This window comes from Corvus cornix, chromosome Z (assembly GCF_000738735.6).
Source record: "Corvus cornix cornix isolate S_Up_H32 chromosome Z, ASM73873v5, whole genome shotgun sequence".
NCBI classification, from domain to species: domain Eukaryota; kingdom Metazoa; phylum Chordata; class Aves; order Passeriformes; family Corvidae; genus Corvus; species Corvus cornix.
In genome coordinates, this window is record NC_046357.1 from 61,485,259 (window position 1) to 61,511,487 (window position 26,229).

Consider the following 26,229-nt stretch of genomic DNA (forward strand, 5'->3'; position numbering starts at 1 on the left):
CAAGAGCAGTTCATCACTAAATATTTCTTCATAACCATTAAATAGTGTCTATTTGATGTAGGAGAGCAGGATTGTCAGCTCTATAATGTGAAACCAAGCAACAAGAGAAGACGGCTTATTCACCGTTTTTAAGGTCTTATATTTTATCTGGACAAAAAAACTGGCATCTAATTAATTGAAGAAGGGGGCAAGGATTTATGTATGAACATATTTAGAATGTGTTCTGAAGTCGAATAAACATGAAAAGGTTAATGTTGCTAGTATGGATCAGGTTAAATGTTTTCAAAAGAAGCAAGGAAGAATTTAAACCACAAAAAGTGCCTTGTAAAGACTCAAATCAGAGTGCTACACTGATTTTTCATTTTGAATGTGCAAAAAATTGTGTGTGTGCTCTTATGGAGCACCAGTCAACTTTCACTGAAAAAATTTCACTATTAGGATGCACTGTCGGGCAATCTACTGTCCCATTTCATCTCATTAATCTCTCCCCATATATTCCATCCCTAAACATGTTTTGGAGTACCTTAGTGCAAGATAGATCAAACATGCCCCTTTATTTGGACTAGGATTAGTTATCCTAGAGATAACTCAGATAAAGTAGCATTTCCTTCAAGGTGCAATTTTCTGCCAATATTTTTGGCCATTATGACACAGATATGTGGACTAAAGAAAAAGTAAGTAGATGGAAGTGTCAAAGAGTCTTTAACATATAGGAAAATGGAGAAATTCTCTCTCTTCAGTAAGACTAAAAGGCGCTGCCTTGTTAAACTTATTAAAATAAGGGCTGAGAGGTTAATAAATCCTTTACATATACACTGAATAAATGTACTATTTATAAATGCATTTAGGGGATCAACACCACTCAGAAAAATCTAATCGACGAGATATAATCTTGATATAAAATGAAGCAGAGATTAACAGATCAAATTCAAACAAAGAACAAAAATTAGTAGGTGTTTTGCTTAGTGTTTGTGTTTTTCTTTCTAACTGTCAGAAATGTGAATAGGGAAGGGGAAGAACCAACACAATTTCAAGATAGATAACTTGCTGGTGTGAAACTTAGGAATTGGGTTTGTTGGGCTTCAGAGGGGGTAAAAGGGAAGACAGTTGGTTGTCTCATTTCTAGCATTAATTCAGAAATAATTAACTAGGATTTTGATGTGCTATGCTGTGTTAATCTCATGCTCTTTGTTTTAACTGCTTGTGAGGAGAGGTTGGAAATACACTAACCTCTGCATCCCTTGTACTGCACAGCTTGACTTTGAGGCTCAGGGGTATTAGCCTTTTAGTGAATCAATGAGGAACGATCAAAGCAGCAGTGATTTCATGATGTCATGGTTGTTTTCCTGGTGCCACTCAGGACCACATCCTGTTTAGTATTATTGTTGGGAATGCTGGCTGAAACTGAATTATGAACCACAGTAAAAAAAATAAGTGGACCAGATTTAATGCACTTCTACAAACAGCTTATTCAGTCATTACTTATGCCTTTCCTTTCTTCCCTTTTTCCTGCTACCTTCTTTTTAGTTGCACTATGTCAGAACATATACAGAAAGAGACGGACATATCCTTATCACTGAAAACATGTATTGCTTCCTTTAATGGCAGTAAGACAAATATTTTTCTTCTGATGCACACAGAATTTCTTTTTCACTTAGTTTAGGCAAGTCATTTTAAAATGTAGATTATGTATTGGTGAAGGAAAGTGGTTAGGCTTTAAGTTCATTATATGTGAGGTAAGTTATTTTGTTTTAGACTCAAAATTAGCAAGACAGTATCACTCTCAAGTCTTATCTCTGACTCTCTTTATGATTTTAGCTAAAAGCTTTCTATTTACAGGAAACTGAATGTCCATGGAAAACAAAGGAACAATTCACAGCTATGATTAGAAGAAAGGCACTCACTCATTTGTAAATAAAAGCATAACCCTCAATTCCTAAAAAATCACAATATTAATATTAGCCACAGGAGAGTCATATGGGCTTAGTATGGTTATCATACACACAGAATTTGGAGGAATACATGTACAGTAGTGTTAACTGCAAATTATATATGTCTTCCTGTCATGTGGAATACTTCCTGTGTTCTGACCTCCTATAATTACTGATGTTAGGATATCAGAAGACTTTCTTGAAGTTAAAGGAATAATGTATTTTTTGCATTGATCATTAAAAGACTGATTAAATATGTCTGAGAGCAATGTGTGTGTCTAATTACAATTATACACATAAGTACTAAACTCAGGGGACCAGGCTTACTTTTTTTCTTTTTTTAAATTCAACCTAGATCTCAAGTAGATCTCCTGTAAAATATCTTTCATAAAAGAAATGTTCAACACTTCAAGGTTTTTCCCATATCCTGCATTAATTTTAAAGCATTTACCAATAATAAGTTTATATAATAGTTAATTCAGACCTTCTAAATTCTCAGAAAACCTAACTTAAATGCAAGGGTTTGAGGAAAGATTTTTAAGGATTACTTCAAGTTGAATGTCTCACTTCCATCACAGGTGTTACACCTTGCATATACAAATCATTTTAGTAAAAAGGATATAAGATGGTAGTAGAAATAGTCCTTTAATCTTAGTTATAGAAGCTGAACCTTAGATATATGCCAGTGTTAATATTAATGAATAAAAGCCTTGAATGTCAGTTTACGATTATGAAACACAGCTCTTTCTTGACAGAGGTAAAGTCACTCATTTTCAAATAAAAGAGCAATTATTTCACAGTGGAACCCACCAGAAAATGGTGGCATGTTTACAGTGTCCAGGGAGTCACAGTGCCAGAGATACCTGTACTGGCAGAAACATCCACCATGGCGCACAGTGCAGACACATATGGGTGAACTTGCTTGGCTATAGAAGCAGAATAGCATGTTCATGCAGCATTGCCCCTGAGCTATCAAGCTCTGAAAAGTGCCAGGGCTTGTTAGCTTACAGGCTGTGCCTTGCCAGCAGAGGCACAGTGCTTCTAGATGAGAGCTGGCTGCTGTGCAGCTCCCATGCTCCCTGCTGCTGCTACAATCACATTAGGATGGGTGAAGTGGATGCAGGTGCCTTGATTGCTACAGTGTGGGCATTTCTTGTAGTATAAAAGGTTCCTTGTCCGAGTGCTTGATAAATGCTGCACCACAGCAGAAATGATATCTCAACATTGTATTAAAATGATCATTAGTATTTGGTACGTATACCAAATTAAGTAAGCACTGAAATTGAAATAGTCTTAAATGACACATAACTAATTTTTGGGCTATGAGTTTTTCCCATGTGTCCAAAAAGTTAAATAGTTTGTATAACTTAATGGAATCTTAAACTTGCATAGCATTTGCTTATTCACATGTATGTGGATGATATTTCCTGCCTAAACACTATATTTTAAAATTATAATTTCATTTTTTAAATTTTTTTTTTCAGAATTACAGTCTTTATCATATATTTTTATTAAATTTGGTAATTCATATTAGCACATTGTCTCATAACTGAGCTGCAGAAAACAATTTCATCTCCTAAAGAAATTGCTTCTCTGATTATCCAGCAATAACTACTCTTAATTTTCAGGTATATTCATTCCATTTTAGAGTATGTCAACATACTATTTATTCCTAGCAGTACAAATAATTCTATTAGTGTTGCTAGTATTTCAAAGTATTTAATGAAATATAAGAATTATCATGTTTTGACAATTAAATATAAAATATATTCAAGAATATTTTTCCCAGGATAAGTCAGAAACTCTTCTTCAAAGCATGTTTTTAAAATAGCAATTCAAGCAGTATGTTGAGAAATATCTGAACCTCTTATATTTGAAAGCAGAAAGCTAAGATATGACTAGTGTCTGCTGAACTCCAGGAGGGAAATTTTCTGTCATCCTCAAAAACATTCTTGTATTTTACTAACAATATTTGTATTAACAAATACGTGGTAGAGTATAGATAGACAATTTGTTTGTTTAGAAATTGGGATTGGCATATTTCTTAAACTGCTTTTGCTTGAAAGACTAGCTTATTGTAGTAGAACTGTCTTGAGACAGCAAGTGGGGGAGGAGGATAAAAACTTGGGTTTCTATATTCTCCACTACATTTACATAAACGGCTGATGGGAACTACCAGAAAACTTTTCAATACTGTGTTCTGTGTGTAGAACATTCCAATACCCAGTCTTCTACTTACCTCTGTGGGAATCAGAAGGTAGTAAGAAGTTTGAAGTCTACATCTATTGCCTTTTTAAAAAGTGTGGGTGTGGGTGTGTGTGTGGGTGTGCTGTGTACATATGGTGAGCTCTATTGTTTCTTTGTACTGGCAATAGTTACAGATGTTTTTAGTTGTTGTTTTTGCTTCCTAATCTTTTCTGTTTCAAAATCAATGCCAAGGGGAAAGTGTGGTTCATATTGGATACTCAGATTTCATTTTAGGCATGAACTTTAGCTCCACTCTCTAGCTGGCCTTTAAAGGGCAAGATAAATACCCAAAAAGTGAAAAATGATGCATTTGTATTCTTTTAAAACAAACAGAATTACATGTTCTTAAAATCAAAGGTCATTTCTCTTTCTAACAGTCTTTCAGCTTTTCTGCTTTCAGTTCCCTCAAAAAACAAGGAGTTTTATTCCATTAGTTACTCTTTCATAAGAGCCAATAGTTTGGAGCCTTTATGTAGTACATACATTATTAAGACATTGAATTGTTTTTTTTAATTTTTCTGGGTCTGACAAAGTGAAAAACTTGCAGCAATAATAATTTTATGTCAACTTAAAACAAAGTTAATGCATTAAAACCAGTAGAACATGATGTTTTGTTTAAATCAACAACTTTTTCTAATGAATGACACTTTCTTCTCACATTTTTCTTCTAAATTCCTTTCAAAGAGAAAAAGGAGAAGAAAAAAAAAAGCACACACCACAGACAAACCAAAAAAACCCCACCACCACCAAGGCTTTAGCATGGTATAACTACAGCAAGTTCAAAAGAATCAGCTCTTATTGCAAGTGTGGGCTTATTCCTAATATTCATTCAGCCCCACATGTTCTAAACCCTACCACAGAACCATAGAAAAGTTTAGGGTTGAAAAGACTTCTGTGATAATTTATTTCAACCATTAACCTAGCACTACCATTAAAATATATCCCTAGGTGTTACATCTACACATCTTTTAAGTATCTTGACAGATAGAGAGAGACTCAACTAGTTTCCAGGTCAGCCTGTTCCAATGCTAGACAATCCTTTTTGTGAAGAAATTTTCCCCAATATATAGTCTAAACCTCCCCAGACACAACTTGAGGCCATTTCCTCTTCTTCTATCACTCATTACTTGTGAGGAAAGACTGACATCCACCTCACTACAACCTCCTTTCAGGTGGTTGTGGGGAGCAATAAGGGCTCCCCTCATCATCCTTTTCTCCAGGCTACGCCACCCCAGCCGCCTCAGCTGCTCCTCACAGGACTTGTGCTCTAGACGCTTCACCAGCTTCACTGCCCTTCTCTGGACATGCTCCAGAAACTCAGTGTTTTTCTTGTAGTGAGAAAACTGGACTCGAGGTGCAGCCTCACCATTGCCAAGTAAAAAGGGACAATCACTGCCCTGGCCCCGCTGGCCACAATATTCCTAATACAAACTAGGATGTCATTGGCCCTCTTTCCCAACTGGGCATACACTGGCTCATGTTCAGCCATGGGTGACAAACATGCCCAGGTCTTTTTCCACTGGGCAGGTTCCCAGCCACTCTGGCCCCAGCCTGTAGCACCTCCTGGGGCTGTTGTGACCCAGGGGCAGGACCCAGCACTTGGTGAACATGGGTCTTTTCAGGATCAGAGAAGGAGACCTGTTTACCCAGGACACAGAGAAGGCCAAGGCACTCTACAACTTTTTTACCACAATCTTCACCAGCAAGTATTCCAGCCAAACCACCCACATGCAGAAGGTGAAATGAGGGAAATGGGGGAATGAAGTACCATCCACTGTAGGAGAAGACTGGGCTGGAGACCATTTAAGGAACCTGAAGTTGCAAAGTTTGTGGGACCAGAGGAGATACATCTACGGGTCCTGAGGAAACTGGATGAAGAAGTGGCTATGCCACAATGCATCATATTTGAGAAGTCTTGACATTGCAGTGAAGTTCCCACTGACTGGAAAAGGAGAAACATAATACCCATTTTTAAAAAGGAAAATAAGGAAGACCTATGAAACTACTGGCCAGTCAGTCTCATCTCAGTGCCTGGCAAGACAATTTCCTTTTGGAAACTATGCTAAGTCACATGAAAAATGAGGAGGTTACTGAGCCAACATGGCTTTACAAGGCAAATCATTCCTGACAAATTTGGTGGCCTTCTATGATGGTGTTGTGGCACTGGTGGACAAAAGAAGAGCAACAAATTCATCTACCTGAACAGTAAAAAGCATTTGACACTGTTCCGCATGTCAACCTTATTTCTAAACTGGGGAGACACGGACTTGACAGATGGACTACTCAGTGGATAAAAAGTCAGCTGAATGATCACACCTGAAGGGTTATAGTTAATGGCTTCATATCCAATTGGTGATTCTTCAGGGGTCTGTATTGGGACCAGCACTTTTTAACATCTTTGTTGCAACAACGATAGTGAGATTCAGTGCACCCTCAGCAGGTTTGCCGATGACACAAAGCTGTTTGGTGAGGTCAACATGCTGGAGGGCAGGGATGCCATCCAGAAGGACCTTGAAAGGATTGAGAGATGGGCCTGTGTGAACCTTGGGAAGTTCAACAAGGCCAAGTGCAAGGTGTTGCACCTCGATCAGGGAAATCCCAAGCACAAGTACAGGCTAGGCAGAGAATAGATGAAGAGCACCCCTGGGAAGAAGGACTTGAGGGTGTTTGTTGACAAGAAGCTCAGCATGGGCCAACAGTGTGTGCTCACATCCCAGAAAGCCATCCTGGGCAGTGTTAAAAGAGGCATGACAAGCAAACTGAGAATGGTGATTCTGCCCCTCTACAGTGCTATTGTGAGACCCCTCCTGGAGTACTATGTCCAGCTCTGGGACTCCCAACACAAGGAAGACATTACCTGCTGGAACAACTCCAGAAGAGAGATACTAATTTGATCACACAGCTGGAACACCTCTCCTAATTAGAAAGGTTGAGAGAGTTGGGGCTATTCAGCCTGGAGAAGAAAAGGCTTTGGGGAGAATTTTAGAAGCTTTCCAGTACCTAGAGAGGGTTTACAAGAAAGGTGGAGAGGAACTTTTCACAAGAGCATGTAGTGACAGGACAAGAGGGAATGACCTCAAGCTGAAGGACAGTATGTTTAAATTCAATCATAGGAAGAAATTCTTTACTGTGAAGATGGGAAGGAAACTGAAACCGGTTGCCCAGAGAGGTTGTGAACTCTTTGTCCCTGGAAATGTTCAGGACCAGGCTGGATGGGCCTCTGAATAAGCTGGTCTAGTGGAAGATGTCCCTACCCATTGCAGAAATGTTCGAACTACATTATCTTTAAGGTCTCTTCCGACAAGAACCCTTCTCTATGATTCTAACATCATACAACTGGCCTTGGTCCCTTGATTCAGCCTGTTCAGATTCCTCTACAGACCTTTACAACTCTTTAGCAGATGAGTACTTCTGCCCAGCTTGGTGTCACCTGCAAACTGACTGAGGGGTCACTCAATCCCTTTGTCCAGATGAACAGTAAATTAAGACATTAGACTGAACTGGCCCCAGTCCTGAGTCCTGGGGAACAGCTCTGGTGACCCACTGCATTCACCATTAGTCTCCAGGCCAGCCATCAAGTCAATTTTTACCCAGTAAAGATTACACCAGTCCAAACTATGTGCAACCACCTTTTTCCAAAAGAATGTTATGGGAGTGTCAAAGACTTTACTAAAGTCCTGGTAGACCACATCCACAACCTTTCCCTCATCCACAAGCTGGGTCACCCTGTCATAGAAGGAGATCATGTTGATCAAGAAGGACCTGTCTTTCACAAACCCCTGATGGCTCGGCCTGATCCTCTCATTGTTCTGCATGTGTCACGTGATGGCACTTAGGATGATCTGTTCCTTGATTTTACCTGTCATCGAATGAGGTAAGCCTGGCAAGCCTGCAGTTCCCTGCATCCTCCTTCTGGTTCTTCATGTAGATGGGCATCACATTTGCCAACCTCCTGCCAGCTGGCACCATCTCAATTAGCTGGAACTGCTTTCCTGTGTCTGTTCACACATGCCCTACACAGCCAGTAAAACTGTAGCATGTTTCACGGGAATGTGTCCCAGACTTGAAAAGCCTTCCATTGTCTAGATAAATAGAGGGAATAAAACTGGCCATTTTGGAGTTATCAGTTTCAGCTGAAGCTGTACTTAAGGATCATGGCAGAAGCTGAAGTAATAACAGTGATCACCTTGAATCCCTTAATCCTGCTGCTTTTTTCTTATGTAGACAGTTATTTCTGTACTACATCTCACTGTCCCCTGGTGCAGAAGTTTTCATTAGTTCTCATTTCCCTCTGTCTCTTTTCCACTGGTTTCATTTCTAGAGGGAGTTTATTCAAACACTTCAATTCCAGAAATCTCTGAAAGGGATACATACTGGTTCTTATTTTAACTAAATAAATTAGTAGAGTTCTACCTTAAATATAGATATTTTAGGTGTTTCATATCAAATTGTGTCTATTCATGCTTGTTAAGTACAGAGGCTTTGATTTATGTGTTCAAAAGTCCTGTCAAACTAAGTTCTCATCTATAGTATAGCTATTTTGGTCCAGATCCTCCTGCTCCAAACCTTGATAAAGTGCAAAATCCCTGGAGAAGAGGAAAGTAGAGAGGAGAAAAACTTTTATTACTGAAATAGTAAAACCAAAACTTAAGCATTTGGTTCCTTTGTGCTAAACTCTGGAAAGGAAAAGAGGATTTTGTGTGCAACACAGAATTTAAATATTTTGTCCTTTATCCCACTCTTCTAAATGCTGACAAAAATAATAATGGTTAAAATACTCTTTCAGCAAAAGGGTTATCTAACAATAACTTTGGTTCTGTGTGTATGTCTGTCAATATATTAATTGTACTCAAATTACATTATTGTGCAAATTTTTCATCACCTAGTGCACAAATAAAAAACAGACACCATGTTTCTCTCATCAACTATCAACAATTATATTAAAGCTGAGATTTGTAGAAAATATTTACACTGTGGTTATGTTAATCCCAATTACCTTTCAATGAGGAAGGAAAGCAAGGACATAAATTACTTCCAGTACATTTGTTTAGCCTCCTGAATTTGATATTTACAGACATATTACAACATGACAGTATGGGGATGTTAATAGTTCTATTTTCCTCCTAGTAAATACTATTAAAATAGATCTGAGGCTAAGCTATGGAGATTCAAGAGTGGAATAAAAATATACACTATTTACTGATGCTAACACACTGTTATGAGGTGTTTTGCTCCCCAAACACCATTTATTTACAATAGAATAAAGTGCTTGAACAAGCCGTTAATCAGACCTATAGGAGTACATTTTCAGCAATACTTTGAGGTTAGACATCATACATACTCTTTTTTTATTATTCTCTCTTGCAGATAATGATCAAGAAAACAAGTGCAAAACCAAAATTCTGCTCACTACAAAATAATATAATTTCCTGTCATGCATTATTTAGAAATAGTAGTTCATTTTCTTTTGCAATTTTTGTCAACATATGCAGATCACGTATACAATAACATTTCTTACTGAGAGTTGGTTGTTGTCATTAATTGTGTTCAGCAATTCTGAATCATACTGGCATATTGGCAGGCAACTAGAGAGCTTGAAATAGGAATTTGCTGGCCAAAGTCTGAACAGGTTTCTGACCTACTGGTGATTTTTATAGACATCTGGAAAGATTCATTTCAGAATCTTGTCCTTCTCCAGCTATATTTTTACAGGTTAGGGGGCATTCCCTGAGTGAAAATCTCAGGGACTTGGGACTGGAGTGCCTTCATGTCAATTGTACTGTGATACGAAATACAAGTAATGAAACAGTACAAGAGCACCACTACTCTAAACAGTGTAAAAGACAGTTTTGAATTAAGACCAGGAGAAAAAACTGTATGTACTCTGTGGATAAAAAAGCTGATGTATTTGATGAAACTTTAAAGTCCATTTTCAACACTGTGCATTCTCTACTCTGAAATTCTTTATTGCTGGTGGTTTATTCTAAAGATTCATAGTTGCTAGTCTGGCATTCTGTTATGAAGAAGGGTCATGTACATTAAAGAATTATTTGGGGGGAATAAACTGCCTTTTCAGTGAAGTAAGGAGATTTGAAAGGAAGTCAGAATGTATTTTAATGTTTACTATTGAATGTGTTATGTAGTACATAATATATAAAAATACACTTGGTGTTCTGTATGAAGAGAAAGGCATTGGGATCCTAAACTGTTGCATAAAAATGAGAAATTATATTAAGGACAAGGGTAAAGAAGACAGAGCAGTGCTCTCTTCACAAGTAACTGTTTTTGTAGGTGGATGCAGAGGTTTATGTATTAATACAATTTATGGCAAGCAGGGTCTGTAAATGTCAACAATATTATCTTTGTTTCTTCGTGCTTCTTCAGGAACCTGCAGCCATCTAATAATGCTCTCTAAATCGTTTCATCTTCCTGAGAGCTCTCTTGTTGCAGCTTTGATCTGTCAAGACAATTAGTGATCTGGGACCTAGTTCAAATTTTAGCTGTATGTTTTTACCATGTGATGAGCTGCTGTTTGCCACTGAAACACCAAGCTAGCACTCATTGTAGTGTTCAAGCAAACTGAATAATTTTACATTTTACACTCCACAAAGTAGAATTTAATTTGAAGCAAGGTTTCTTCAGTTCTGATTGTGCATAAAAAACTAATATGCGTAAAATTACCATGGAGGAATTTCTGTGAGGCAATGTTAATGAATAATTATTTGAATTCTTTTAACATACTTTATTTAGCCATAGAATTCCTCATTGATGACCAAAGAATTGCACAACTGTATCCATGTTTCATATTAGATTTTTTTTTTTGGTGGTGGTGGTAGTGGTGGTGTTTTATGAATGAATAATTATATATTTGGTCTTTTTTGACTGTACAAAATATAAGTTTCTGACTCATTTAAGTTCTTGCTCTCCAGGGCATGAATTAACTACTTTTACAGAGAAATTAAGGCTTAAGGAACACAAGTGGTGCTAGAGAAAGTTGAGTTGGTTTTTTAAATATTTCTTTTAAATATTTCTTTTAAATATTTGGCAAATTTTGTAAAAATAAATGCAAATTGACACATCTTCATGCATAGGTGAGAGGTTTTTCATATTTTTATAAAATGTTAATTCTAACTAAAATAATTGAGAGAGGTAACTTTTTCTCCTGGTATTTCCATGGACATTTAAAGTAAATCTTAAACAAAATTTCTCACAAAGCTCATAAATTCTCTGTGTTTTAAACAACCATTGCTTCATCTCATGCATACTTTGTGAGCTAGAACAAAAATATTTGTTGCAATTTTTATAGGGAAGTGGGGGTTAGTGCCTAGAACAGCTTCTTAGTAAAAATTACTATAGGTTTGCTATGAATAAGCTGGCAGCTTTGACAAGATACCTTCATAGACTGATCTGCACATAAGAAAAATCTCACATTTAATAAAGGACAGCCAGATAAAAAAAGGTCAGACATATCAATTATTAGACTTTATTACACTAAGATTTACTTACAAAGAGGATAAGACAGATGATTTTCTCTCTTTCTTTCTTTTTTCCCCAGATATCAAATATAATAAATACTTAGCAATACAAGGCATTGAAGATTACCCCACTCGTTCTTTTCTGCGTGTCCAAAACTACTTGCAAAAAAATATTTGCAAATTAGTCTCCTCTACCTCTGAGGCAATCTTAAGAGATTGCACAAGGACTAAAATTCCAAATCACTGCACAGCCCCCAGCACAGAGGATAAAATATGTTGTGATTATGGTTCAAGTAGTTGGCTCTTGCATGCTGAAGGCCCACCTTTTAATTGCTGCTTTAAAGGATGCAAAAAGGAATTAGTAATGAAATAGCAAACTAGTCTAGCATGTAATGCTGTGGCCTGTACATAATAATGAGTATAGCAGCTGGCAGACAGTGCACATGACTTTAGAAATTAAAATACTTTGGCCTTCCTGTTTGGTCTGCTGTAGAACAAACACTGAAGAACAAAACTTCAGTGCAAAAGGAATTCTTCAGTGCTTAAACACAAACTTACATAAGCAATTAAACCCAGACACACTACATACCCATACACACATAGTTCACTATTTTGCATTGATGCTGTTTCTTCAGTAAACTTATTTACCAGAGTATCCTTTCCTTTGCATAATGAAAGATGTACCATTATTGTATTCCTTATCAAATGCATGAGCTGTTAACTTGAATTTTAACCCAGGAACACTTTCTTAGGCATAAATATTTTCATTCTGGTTTATATCATTTACCCTCCAAGATATAAATGTCTAAAAAAAATCTTCTTTTTCCTTTACAAAATATTGATTTGCAATAAGAGTTTTACGGATATAGATTCACTCATTGCTTATAAAACTTATTTGTCATAGCATAGAAGAAGTAATTAAAGAACTAGCTGAAAAATTTGAGAAAAAAATGGGTGCAAAATTATAGTACTAGTTGAATACATTTGCTTAGAAATTTGCTTCAGAGTTACAATACTATTTTTAAATGTTTACTCTAAAAATACTTTGGTGCACTGTGATGCTAATAGAAGAAAGACAAATTTTCAGGGTAAAACAACATTTAAAAGGAAAAGGAAAAAAACCTGCAGATGATAAACAATTGTAAAAAAAAAGAAACAATTTAACATTCTTTCCTATTACAAAATATGTTGAATGGCAATAGTAAGGTTCATAAGACAACATCAATGCATTTTCCCCCTCTAGGACTGCTGCATTATGAAAACAAGAACATCTTTAACCAAGAGATTTGGATTTAATGTAGAAGGGTTCTGGGTCCATTTCAGTTATTGGTGTCCTTAGTTACTTGTGTTGGTGACAGGTGTTGAATCATCTGAAGGTACTTCTGCTTCACATAAAGTTGTTCTGTTTGTACAGGTGTTATTACAGACATTATGCAGAGACAATACATCCCATAGCCAATCTAGATGGTAAAAATAAAATTATAAAATCTATAATAAAGATTCAAACTATAAGATAGTTCAGGTTGGAAGGGACCCTTAAAGGAACCTATTTCCAAGGTTCCTGCTGTGGATAGGGACATCTTTCACTAGATTAGGTTGCTCAGTTCCCCATCCCACCCTGTCTTGAACACTTCCAGTGACTGGTTAGCCACAACTCTGGGCAAGTCTCTTGCCACCCCCACTATAATAAATTTCTTCCTTATTGAATCTAAAACCATCCTTTTCCAGTTTAAAGATGTTGCTTTTTCCTCTCACTACAAGCCTTGGTAAAAAGTGCTCTCCCAGCCCTCCACACCCATCTTTCTTAGAATCAAAGAATAAGAAAGATTGGAAAGGACCTCCAAGATCATTGAGTCCAATCTTTGACCGATCACTACCTTGTCAAGACCATAGCACTAGGTGTCATGTCCAGCTGTTTCTTGAACACCTCCAGAGGTGACCACCTCCCTAGGTAGCCTGGTGCATTGCTTGATAACCCTTTTGACAAAGAAATTTTTCCTAATATCCAATAGAAACCTCCCCTAGTGCAACTTGAGGCCATTTCCTCTCATCCTTGCTGCCTTAAAGAAGTGACCATACCCCATCTTCCTACAACTTCCTTTCAGGTAATTGTAGAGAGTGAGAAGGTCTCATCTCAACCTCCTTTTCTCCAGGCTAATTATAAGCTCCAGTGCTTCTCCAGGCTAATTATAATTCTCCTGACCCTCTTATATGCTCCTTTAAGTATTGAAAGATCATAATAGGGTCTTCCCAGTGCCTTCTCTTCTGCAAGATTATTAACATTGTTTCAGCTTTTCTTCATAGAAGAGGCATTCTAGCCCTTTGATTATATTTGTGCCCCCAGAGCAGAGAAAAAGGGCAGAATCACCTCCTGCAACATGCTGGCCATGCTGCTTTTAATGAAGTCCAGAAAACAATTGGCTTTCTGGGCTGGAAGTGCATATTGCTGGTTCATACCTAATTCTTTATCTGCTAATATGCCAATTTTATCTCTGCAGTGCTGATTATCTCCCAGTCTGTAACACTACTATTGATTGGCCTCACCCAGGTGCAGGACGTTGAACTTAACTTTGTTGAAAGCCATGAAATTTATAATGGTCCATTTATTCAGTCTGTCAAAGTCTCTCTGGATGGCATCTCTTCCTTCCAGCATATCACTGCAGTGTTCATCTTGCTGTCTGTGGTTGGATGACCTGAGCTGGATGCCTACCAAATTGCTGTACTACTCCTTCCTTAGACAGGCAGAGGTAGTGAAAATAAAGTGGAAAAACCACTTCTGGGTCAAAATAAAGGAAGTTTAAAAAAGGAAAAGTAAAGGTCATGCAGGAGGAACCAAAGAAAAAAAGAGATTTTATTTTCTACTTCTCATAAGCAATGACCAATCACTTCCTGAGAAGGTGGGCTTCAGCACACTTATTGGCTGCTCTGGAAGCAAACAATGTAAATAGCAAACCCTGTACACACACTTACCCACCCCTACCACCCCTACCACCTTTTTTTTATCTTACCTTTTATTGCTGAGCAGGCATCATATGGTTTGGAATATCACTTTGGTCACTTTGGGTCAGCTGTACTGGCTATGTCACCTCCAAAGATCCAGCCTAATGGAGGTTAGGAGTGGGAGAATGTTGGAGAGACATTGCTGATGCTGTGCTACACTACTCAGCAATAGTCAAAACACTGGTGTATTATCAACACCTTTGTAGCTACTGTTACAAAGCACAGTGATTTGAGGGCTGCTATGAGGAAAATTAAGTTCATTTTAGCTGGACCCAATACCGTGCCATCTGCAAATTTGCTGAGGATGCACTACATTTCTCTGTGCATTTCATTAATAAAGATGTTGAACTGTACTGGCCCCGGTAGAGACTCGTGACAAATTTCCCTTGTTACTGATCTCCATTGGAACATTGAGCTGTTAATTGCAGCTCCTCACATGCAAGCATTCAGGCAATCCTTCTCCCATCCTATAGTGCACCCATCTCCAGTAAAGCCATATATTTCCAATTTAGCAGCAAGAATATTGGGGAGAACCATATCAAAGACCATATGGAAGTCATAATAAATTCCATCAGGTCCTTTTCTCATCCTTATCCAGAGCAGACACACCACTATAGAGGGCCTTAAATTAACCAGGCACCATTTGCCTTTGGGGAAGCCATTTTCCTCTCTTCCATATGCCTTGAGGTAGATGCCAGGAGGACCTGTTCCATGAGTTTACTAGGCCTGAGGTAAGACTAACTGATTGGCATCTTTCAGGAAACATCCACCCTAAGACTGCCTTTGTTGGTTTGGCCTCTAATTTTCATCCATACACTCTAGATCTGCGCTGGGCTGTTTTTCAGTGGCAAGAGGTTTTTCCCGTATAGGTTGCTCAGTCGTAGAGGGCAACCCCCTAACCTTTCTATCCTTGTCCATAATGGACAGAGGCCAGCCTCTCCAAGCTCTCTGTCCTGAACATATTAGTCATTGATTGAAGTGCTCCAATAATGTGATTCACCCCACCAAGGCTCAGTGACAGCAATCAGGTCATAGCTTTCCAGATACACCAGATGATGCACCCATGTGACATTTTGCAATGTATTGGAACCCTGCAGGTCATTTCAAAGAAGGTAAAAGGACAACAAAACTGTTCTAAAACTAACGAGATCCCATTTTCAAGATTTGTATTAGCTTCATCAGTGACACCTGACACATTCAAAAAGAATTTGGGTACCCCTTTCATCTGAGGTCATTAGTGCTTCTTGTTCAACAGCAACAATGTAATGGTGGACCTAGACAAGGCAGCTCTGGAAGAGCCAGGTCACAGGATTAGCCATGGGATTTCAGAAATACTTGTTAGTATCTACATTTCTGTAGTTTACATCCATATTGAATGTTCTATTTGCCACTTTCATGGAAGAAGCTGGTGAAGTGTCATGAAAGCGTGGTTAGGCCACTTAAAAAATCACTATCAATAGTGTTGGCCAAAAGCAGGTTTTAATATTAAATTGTGAAAGTGCAACTTTAACAGAGTTTGGTCTCAAAGTTCACTCAATTACTTACTACAGATTTGGGGTTATTACCAGCCAGAAATTAAACTTCCAAGGAGTCAATTCCATTCCCCCAATCCCCTCCAGTAAGAGAGGGACAAAGAGACTGTGGGTTGAGACAACAATTCACTGAAAGCACGCAGCAATGGAACAAGAAACACGCAGTAACAGCAGCAATATTAATAACAAAAGTATACAAAAAGAGAAAGAGGTGTACACCATCTTGACTTAGTTCCATGTGGCCACCTAGACAAAGACAAGTTGGCAGACACTCCCCATGGGTCACATGACATGGACCCCAATATAAAGACATGATGGTGGCCATTCCTGTGCCCAGCAGGAATTTTATCCCATTCCCGGGACAAAAACATGATGTTGGGCACTCCCACAGCTAGCTTTTCCCAACCCCAAGCCTGGGACAACAAAAAAACAATGACGGACAGACCCTCAAGAGCTAGATTGTCCTTGTTGCACTGTGCTGCCCATTTCCAGACCAATCCACTCCACTGAAGCGCAGGCTCAGCTAGGATTTGCTGCAATTATAACACTGATTTTATTATAGATTCACAATAGCAACATTCATACCATAATCCATTCACATGCACTCACAGAGGCAAAAAGATGTATACATTTATACCTATTTATGTAAAGATACCGATCAAAAATTCCCCTTAGGTTCAGTGAAAAAGTCGCATAAAATCCCATAGCGTTTCTCAACATGGGTTACACCTCAAGGAGTATGCGTGGGGGGGGGGGGAGGGAGGGGGAGGAGTGGGTAGCAGTCTAGGACTCATCATCAGTGAAAGAAAGTGAAAGAAAATCTTTTGAGTATTGAAAACTTGAGCGTTGGTGAGCGCCAAAGGGCATCCCACTCAGAGGGATGTGCTAGTACAGCCTGCTGCAATTCAGGAGAGCTCAGAGGATCTCACTTAGGACCCCTGTTGTGAGATGCTTGGCTTTAGTCAGCACTAAGATTCCATCCTGGCTATAACCCAAGTTGGTAACTACTGGATTTTTTTTCCAAAAAGTCCAATAGCGATGGTATTGTTCCACTTGGGCTACAGTTCAGGTAAATGATTTGCCAAGGGTGACAAAGATAGCTGTTTATTCTTTTCTCCTCACCTTGGTTAGGCAACTGATATCTCTTTGAAGTCAGAATTATCCCCACCTTTACCATGCCAGAGCTCCTGCTGTGATCAAGGATTCTTCACTACCCAGCTGGTATTGTAAAGGGGTGCTTCCTCACTCAGTTGGTTTGGTCAAGGCTTCTCAGGAGCTTCTGAGATCATAGAGCGAGACAGAGGTGCAGGGGGTGGAGGATGCACCACCACATACGGGATTATGCCTGGCCTGTATCTTTGGCAGAAGGTCACAGTGTTGATGAATTTTCTTGGTTCTTTCCTTCTCCATTTGTTTCTTAATCAAAAGACCTGGAGACAATGATATGGAGTAGACACTATGTCTGTGGTGACTTTCTCCTCTTCTAAAGCCAGCAAAATTTTTCCTTTTCCTTTGCCTGTCAGCAAAGCTGTCTGAAAAGAAACCATTTCTTGCTTTACAGTACTTTCCTGCTACTGAAGCAATTTCTTCTTCATCACGTCCTTGCTCACTATTCAGAACAGTGATATGCAACCCATTTTTCTTCCTGGACAACACAGCCACAAGCTTAAGAAAGTATGCACAGAAACAGATGCAGTAGTTCTATAAAAGAACAATGCAACAATGATCAGGAAGGCAATTTTTAGTCAATGGATTAACAAAGTGAAATGGCTATTTTTTACTATGGTTCTCATGCATGACATCAATAAGCAACAAGTTCAAATAGTAATTTACTATGACACTAAAAGTAGACAAAGAATAAAACTATAGAAGTGGCAGATTACCTTCCCTTGTATCTAAACCCCAGATGGCAGAATCAGGGAACAATACTCAGACAAAATGTGAATTATTTTGAACAGGTTAAAAAGGTGGAGAAAGAGAGCAAAATTGAATAACTCAATAAAATAATTTGTGAATTTGTGAGATGCCAGGTTCTTGTTCTGATGCAACACAATAAACAATGTTGTTTCAGACTCATCTCTGCTGTCTGACACAAATGCATGGAGTATCCAAGCACCGTGGCACAGAGCTTACTGTAATTGCCTTTTTGCTTGCCCTTGGTCTTTTTCTTTATACCCACTGCCTGCTCAGGACCAGCTTATTATTTCTTCCCACACAAAACCTATAGTCCTTGAAGAAGTAAATCCATAGATTTATGGAGATGATCTGTCTAATATGCAGGTAATTCTGGTTTTCTCCTTTTTAGATAATACACAATATTCAGTAGGATAATGGCAACCTTGCAAAGAAAAACACAGTTCATATGGCAAGGACTGTCAGCAACCAGAAGCACAGTCAATCCCTTCTTTACAGCTGCTGTGCCAATTGCTGAAGGACACCTGGCACTAGTTGAGGATTCATGAGCCAGAGTGTTATGCTCCCTGCTCACATTCATGAGCCAGGCCATAAAGGGGTAGTTGAGATTTCCAGCCATTCCTAGCAACGTGGTTGTGCTACTTGCTTTACACAGCAATGCTACCTGACAATTTCTAGAGCCATGCTCTCTGGAAGACCACTTTTACCAAATAACAAGAATGATTAAATTCCTGCAATATTCCACAGTGGCTTATAGAACATGAAAGAGAAGCTGCTACCCTTTGGTGCAGAACCCTGAAATGTTGGCAAGATAGGGGGCATGCAACAAACAAGCACATATGTGCCCTGAGAAATCCTGTTGTGTGAGGCAATGCCTTGAGAGCTTGAGAACTAAAATGACACACAGGTGGCATGGATCACATGCAATAGCCCAGGCTGGGTATATCTCCCAGACTGTGATATGTGCTGTGAGTTTGCCTTTACTGGAATGTGAGGTAAGGTAGTGGGCACCTGAAAGTTTCTCGCTTTTGTATTTTTACTGCCACTTTATTCTCCATATTCAGTAGAGTAATACTGGTTTTCTGGCTAATCAGAAATATGGGTAAGTTCCTGAACCCAGAATCATATCAAACGTTGAATGGGAGTCAGTTGTTCAACAGTTATAGCTGTGACTCTGCTAAGCAGCAGAACTGTGAATTCAGTTATCTGTGTGTTCGCTTTCTACAGGAGGAGATTGAATAACAGCAGACATTCCACAGTATGAAATACGTAGGATAAATATATTAAAAGTAAAGATTCTCAGTCTCTGTAACACAAAAGGTCAATCAAGAAATTAACCTATTACAAACTATCTCTCTGTGAGAGTTGTTTGGCTAAATTTTTACATTATACAGGAATCACTTATTACCATACTTAAAAATTAAACTGAAATATACAGAGTGGAAACACAGTTCTTAAAAGGAGGAGGAGGCTGAGACAAAGTTAATGCAGAACTGTGGCTACAATGATTGTCAAGAAAACACAGACCTGTTGTACAGGAATTTCCAGCTCTAAGATTTTGTGTTCTGTTTTCTTCTACAGCTTAGTTCCATGGACTAACATTAATTTTGAATGTATGGTTCTGCTAAATTTATTTCCCCTCCTCCTAAACTGCATTTTTTACTTTGTGGGTGCAGTGAATTATGTTTCTGCTTTGAAATAATGAGTCTGTCTTTCAAATATTATTGAACGGAGTGAGAGTATGCTGAAGTTTTTAGTTTTCAAGGCATTTTTACGGCTCTCTTACTATCTCAATTAAGGTGAGTGATCTAAACTGAAATCTAGAGTAGAGCATATTCAAGTCTCTGAAGATCTAACTGCTATGTTCCAGTGGAACATTTTCTTTGCTTCTTTGTTAGCCGTCCTGAAGGCAAACCTCTTAGCCTAAACAGCTTGAACTTTCTCTGCACTCTTAATTGGCATCTTCTGGGATTGTTAAATATGGGTCTCTTCAATCTTCTGTCAGTTCAATCAGACCTTTGAAATTATATTTTCTTTCTCTAGCAATGGAGCCTGTAACATGTACCATCTTCTAGCATAGTTTCAACTTACTGCTTCATAGTAGCATGACCATTTCCACCATTTGATTTGGACAACAAAATTATGTATTAGAGGGATGTGCATTATGAAATAGCACATCAATTTAATGCCCCAGAAAACTTAGATTTCACAGTACCATGCCCTCAAAACAAAGTAAAGCAAACATTTGCAGAGGTAAAAGCTTGACAATGTTTCAACTGCTGCAGAAAACTGCTGAGCGTGTGGGAATTGAGTCCATATATAAATATTACATACCCCAAAACTCTGTGTAAACATCAGAAAAAATGTGGCTTAATTTAAAAAAATCAAGGAGTTTCATGATAAAGAAGACACTCCCTAGCCCATGAACAGGACAGTTAGTTATGGACAATCTTACACATGTGTTTTCAAATATTTGGGGTGGGGTTTTGTTTTGGTTGTTGGTGGTTTTTTTGGTTGGTTTTTTTTTGGTCAGATTTTTTTTTTTAAGTCTGTCAGATCCTTCATGTTACTTAAACATAGTTTAAAGTATTTAATTTCCTTGGTGGTTTCCATAAAGTAAATCTTTCATGGAAGTCTCTACAAGTGTTGTATTATTTATCTGAAGCTAGTCTCTCAAACTGGTCTTTTGGATGCATATGCAACTAGGCATACTTCTTAAACCTGACTTTTATTAAAACACAATTCATTCCAATTCTCCTTTGTTCACTTCCTGCATAAATAATCATGTACATTAAAATAACCCCACCAAGTTCTGTACTATTGATAAAAAGCATGTATTAGGTATTTTCATGACATTGAGTTAGATGTTGGTAGAAAAATACCAGGTTTTAGCCTTAATGACAACAGGAATTAGATTGTAATTAATAATTGTTTTATACAGCATATATATTTTAAATACATTGTTTTTAACTATGTCAGGATGATGTTCCCCAAATATTATTTGAATCAGATCTTGCTATAGCATGGATTACTGTTTAGGTAGATTTCATTCATGAAATTGAATGACCATTTTTGCACATAACTGCCGCTTGTTTTCTGGCAACTAAAAAAGGCCCACTAACTAAAGACATAGAAAATATATCTTCAAATACACACGTATACAGATAGTATTCCACAGCTGAGCAAAGTATCCATTTTTTTCTTTTAGAGGAGTAGCAGTCTGCCTGCCCTAGTTCTCTGAATAGACTTGACTTCTTTTCTTTATACATAATTACATTTGACATTAAAAGTATAACTTCCCATGGGAGAATGAACTTCACATTTCAGCAGTCAGAGGAGACAGTATAAAATAAATATGATTAACACTTTAGGGAAAAACACAATCATATAAGCATTTTTTTCTCAGTCAGTCCTGAATACATTCTAATTAGCTTTGTTTTTTTCTGTAGGAATCACTCCTGATTACACAGTATCATAAATTTTTTTTTTCTAGATTCAGTTTTGCACTAAGAAGTAGCTCTAGGAATTGCAAAGACTCATATATATTTTTTTATTTTGAAATGTTTGGTTTGGTTTTTCTTTTGTTTTTTTTTTTGCTACCTCCCAGCTGTTATCCCTCCTTTTAATGTGTTTTCTGTCACTCTTTTAACATTTAAGGACTCTGTCTTGTTATTTATTACAAGCATAATACATTAACAAAAAAAAAAGAAAGAGAAATCGAGGTTGAAACATTAATTCTGAAAACTTTTCTATTTTTGTAATTCTCTTTTAGGGCAAACATAGCATGGGCACTAGAGGGGTACTAATATTTTTTAAAAATTTAAAATAGCATGAGATATAGCAATGCTGGAATTTTGGAGATGTTCTTCACAGACCTTTCTCAGCTAGTGTTTACTGATGGTAGTGTGATGTTGGTGACATCTCTTCATTTTTTCTTGGACAGCACCTATGGCTGGCTGTTTAAGATCTGCACAAGGTCAACAAAATCCTCAGACGAGCAAGACAGAGGTTTCAGAGAGGTTTCCTTTCTAAAAAGAAGGCCAAGACTCATGAGTCTTGAGTAAATCCCGACTGTGTGAGAGCTTGGGAGATCATAATATTAGACACTTCTGTTCATCAGTGCTTTCTCATTATTTTTTTCAATATGTCATTTTCTTAGTTACCTGGTTCCTGCTTCTTATTTCATTTCTCTCCTCTGGGTGCATCTTACATCCAGATCTCTCTGCCAGAATCATTCATGACACCATCTCCCTTCTTTTCTACTAACTTTCAGTTCTAATTTCACTTTTTTCCCACCACTGTCTCACCCCTCTCAGGTCTATCTTTCATTTCTCTACGTTGTCACCCATGCAGCCTGGATACCAGATAAGAGACATCAAATTCTTTAATGAAGTCTCTTTTCTGCCCTTAATACTTATACCCAGGACCAAAGCAACCCCTACAAGTATAGACTGTAAGCGGCTTATTTGGCGAATTTGATTGCCAAGTTCTTTAATTTGGTTCTGATAATAGGTGAAGATTGATCTTTCAGATCCTTATAATTTACAAAACTTGCTTAATTATAGTCAAAGAGATGGTTCATCAAGAGATTGGTTCCCTTGACAATGTTTCACTGTTTCACTGAAAGACAGGCTAGATATAAGTGAACAGCAGTGGGTTTGGGGTCTTTTTCCTTTTTAAAACAAATTAGAAAAATGTGTATCTTAAAATGTTCTTTACAAAATTTTCCATGAAACACAGGGAATACTCAACTCCAAATAGTCAAAAGTTTGCCTATGACTTTTAAATATCTGGTAAAAGAATCCAGCAATGGGGCATCTTATATAGTTTTAGGTTAAACCTGTTAAGATTCAGACTGCTTCCTAACCTTGGACAATGTATAAAGATGAAGGAAGATACCTACAACATTTTCTGTCTTTTGCAGACAGATACAACATGGACAGAAGGAAGGGTATAAATCAAAGAAGGAAATTCCACTACAAGTAGCTTCTCCAAAGCTGAAAAGACCATCTTTTTTAAGGATAGTAGTCAGACAAAGTTACATTGGAACTTCTTTTGTCCAGGGCATTCATTTCTGTTACCATAAAAGTATATGTCATGGATATAGTCTAACCTGGAAGACTGTGTCTTGACCAATCTGACATTCTGAAAAATGTAAGAATATGAGATCAGGTCCTTTTCTCCTAAAGAGGTACCATACTTAGCAGTTTCAGCTTGCTTCAGGCATACTGCTTGGTCCTGCTCAGGAGGGCATTAAAGAAAGCAGACAGAAATCTGCAGAGCCAGGTAAGAATTTCACAAGCTTTTATTTTATAGGCTTGTTTAACCTTCTGAGTTTTGTCCCCTTTGTCTACCTCTCCCCGAGTGTAGTTGGTAACTTTATAATTACCTACACAGTTTTGAAACCAATGCTAAAGAAAAATCTATTGCCATTAATGATACAATCATTATTAATGACTTAGATATTGTGATATGGCTAATGCTGCAAATAGAATTGCATTTAATCAGCAAGTCAGAGCACAAAAGTTCGACTCCATGTCACAGACTTTAAACTACATGAGTTCTGAGTGTGATTACTGTGGTATGAAATCCATATGCATTTATCTTGTTTCCATGGTATAAAAAGAGTAATGAGCAAAACTGAACAGAACACTTTTTTAGTAACGTATCAGTTATATAAAAATAAATGCTTACAGTTTCAGACTTGTATAAAAGCTTTTTAATGCCATTTCAGAAAAGGACTGGAACATGATGCATCAGCTTTACTAAAGGGGATGGATAAAAGATGAAATAAAGATGAGACTCACCAGAAAATAGCCTTCCTGACCTCATCTGGCTTCTTTCTTTCCCTGCAGAGCTGTATTTCCATGCTGTCCAGGATCATTGTTATAGCAAATTGACCAACTAGAGAAATCTTAAATATAAAAAATACTGAGGTACTCTTCTGCTCTTTATGTGTGGGATGCACATAATTTGTTTTCCTTATCCTACAATAGAAATATTTTTAAATGAGATTGTGGAGATAGATGCATAACTACATGGGACACAACATACCTTAAATTCTCAATTTTCTTGCATGATTCACGAGCTAAAAGCATGATGCTGCAGTGATTCATAGTCCTCTTTTGACAGCAGCAGTTAAAAATGCAAGTAAATATTTGCAAGCTTAGACTCAAGAAAATGCAAACCATTCTTATGTTAACATAGTAAAACATAATTATTATATTAAAATAGATAAAATATTTTTCCTGTCTTAGAACTGGGTCTTAGAACAGATATGTTTTATTATATTTTATAAAATGTGGTGAAGAGAAATGAGAAAGATACAGTGGAAACTAGTAAAAGAACAGAGTATTTTCCCATTCATCTGACACATAACAGCTGTGATTTTGACCATTTTCAATGTATTGTCAAGATCTTTTAGTTTTATTATTTATGTCATTAACAGGCATGAAAGAAGAAATTTTAATGATTTTTCTTCTTTCTGTATCATTCATCTTTCATAGTATAGTAAACTTTTAAAGCTGGGAAACTCAAGGATGTTTTGATCATGCACTACTGTAATGGTTTAAACCCAGTCAGACACTAAGCCCCACGCAGCTGCTCACTCACTCCCCCACCAGTGGGATCAGAGAGAGAATCAGAAGAGTAATAAAAGCTGGAAAACGTGGGTTGAGATAAAAACAGTTTAATAGGAAAAGCAAAAGCCATGCACACAAGCAAAGCAAAACAAGGAATTAATTTAGTGCTTCCCATGGGCAGGCAGGTGTTTGGCCATCTCCTGGAGAGCAGGGCCCCATCCTGCGTGACAGTAACTTGAGAAGACAAATGCCATCACTGCAAATGTCCCCCCTTCCTCCTTCTTCCCCCCACTTTATATACTGAGCATGAAGCCACATGGTCTGAAATACCCCTTTGGTCAGTTGGGGTCACTTGTCCTGGCTGTGTCTCTTCACAAACTCACAGGCACCCCCAGTCCCCTTACCAGTGCAGCAGTATGAAAATTAGAAAAGACCTTGGCTCTGTGCAAGCCTTGCACAGCAATAACGAAAACATGTCTATACTATCAACCCTGTGTTCAGCACAAATCCAAAACAGAGCCTAATACCAGCCACTGTGAAGAAAATTTACTCTAACCCAGCCAAAACCAGCAAAACTACCAAAAGGAGACCATTGAATACTGTCCTTACCTACAAGATCATTGTGGTCTTAGTTTCAACAAGCAAAACCTACATTAATCATCTGGTATTTGTTTTAATTAATTACTGTTTGCTTCATCTTTTTTAACTCCCTGCAGAAATGCTATTTATGGTAAAGCCTATCAGCATTTCTCAACTCTTCTCATTAGATACTCCACATAGTTCTTTCCATTAGCAGGGAAGCACATACACTCCAACCTTCCTCTTCCTCATCAATACCTGTTTTGTCCAAACAGGAAGATTGTTCTGCATGTGTACCAAAGGTTCCCTAAAGCATGGGGCTTATTGTACATGTACATTGATGTCTCCTGATTATTTGTTCCTCACAACAAAAGAGTGCAGTTTGGCAGCTAGTTGCACAGAGAGAAAAAATATCAAGCAACCTGGTTTTAGCTGCTGTTTTTTTAGACACGCTCAAAAGAATCAAGGGAATAGATGAGTTGCTGTGATGGTGGTATCTGACAGCCAAATATAAATTTCCTGGGGACTGGAAAAGGATTTAGCTGTGCACCTCTGCTGTACAATGCACGATCAGTAAGGCCAGTATGACAAGAGATGAGCTGAAATGACCCTAGTGTAAGCACTGTCCAGAAGCAATTCACCTACTTCTCCTTATTTCTTAACCCCTTTAGGACATGGGGTAGGGGAGGGGAAGGGGACAGCCAGGGGAGTGGTGGTGGATGGAATCTTTAGGCAGAGGAACCCAGCTGAATAAATTGCATCTGCAAGCTGCAGATCTCTTAGGATGGCAGGTGAAGAATATCCTACAGCATGAAACCTTTTTGAGAGGTATGCTACATGGCTTCTCTTGGAGGATTTTGAAGGTCATACACAGCTATTCTTCTCAGTCACAATCCCATCTCATGAGCTAAGTTGTAGTGTCTGTCATGGGACAGAAGTAGAGGCAAAATGCTCTTCTGCCAGACATTGT

The 26,229-nt window shown here is 38.0% G+C and overlaps 1 protein-coding gene and 1 long non-coding RNA gene across 46 annotated transcripts in view; one reads left to right on the forward strand and one right to left on the reverse strand.

Moving 5' to 3' along the window:
* PTPRD (protein tyrosine phosphatase receptor type D) overlaps positions 1–26,229 on the forward strand; it is a 1,187,151-nt gene that overhangs the window by 739,390 nt on the left and 421,532 nt on the right. The window lies entirely within an intron of this gene.
* Positions 16,973–26,229, reverse strand: part of LOC120411533 — a 63,694-nt gene continuing 54,437 nt past the window's right edge. The window contains exons 2-3 of the long non-coding RNA XR_005603929.1: positions 23,907–24,086; positions 16,973–17,886 (exon numbers count right to left, since the gene is read on the reverse strand). This is a non-coding gene — a long non-coding RNA (uncharacterized LOC120411533). The remainder of the gene's footprint in view (positions 17,887–23,906; positions 24,087–26,229) is intronic.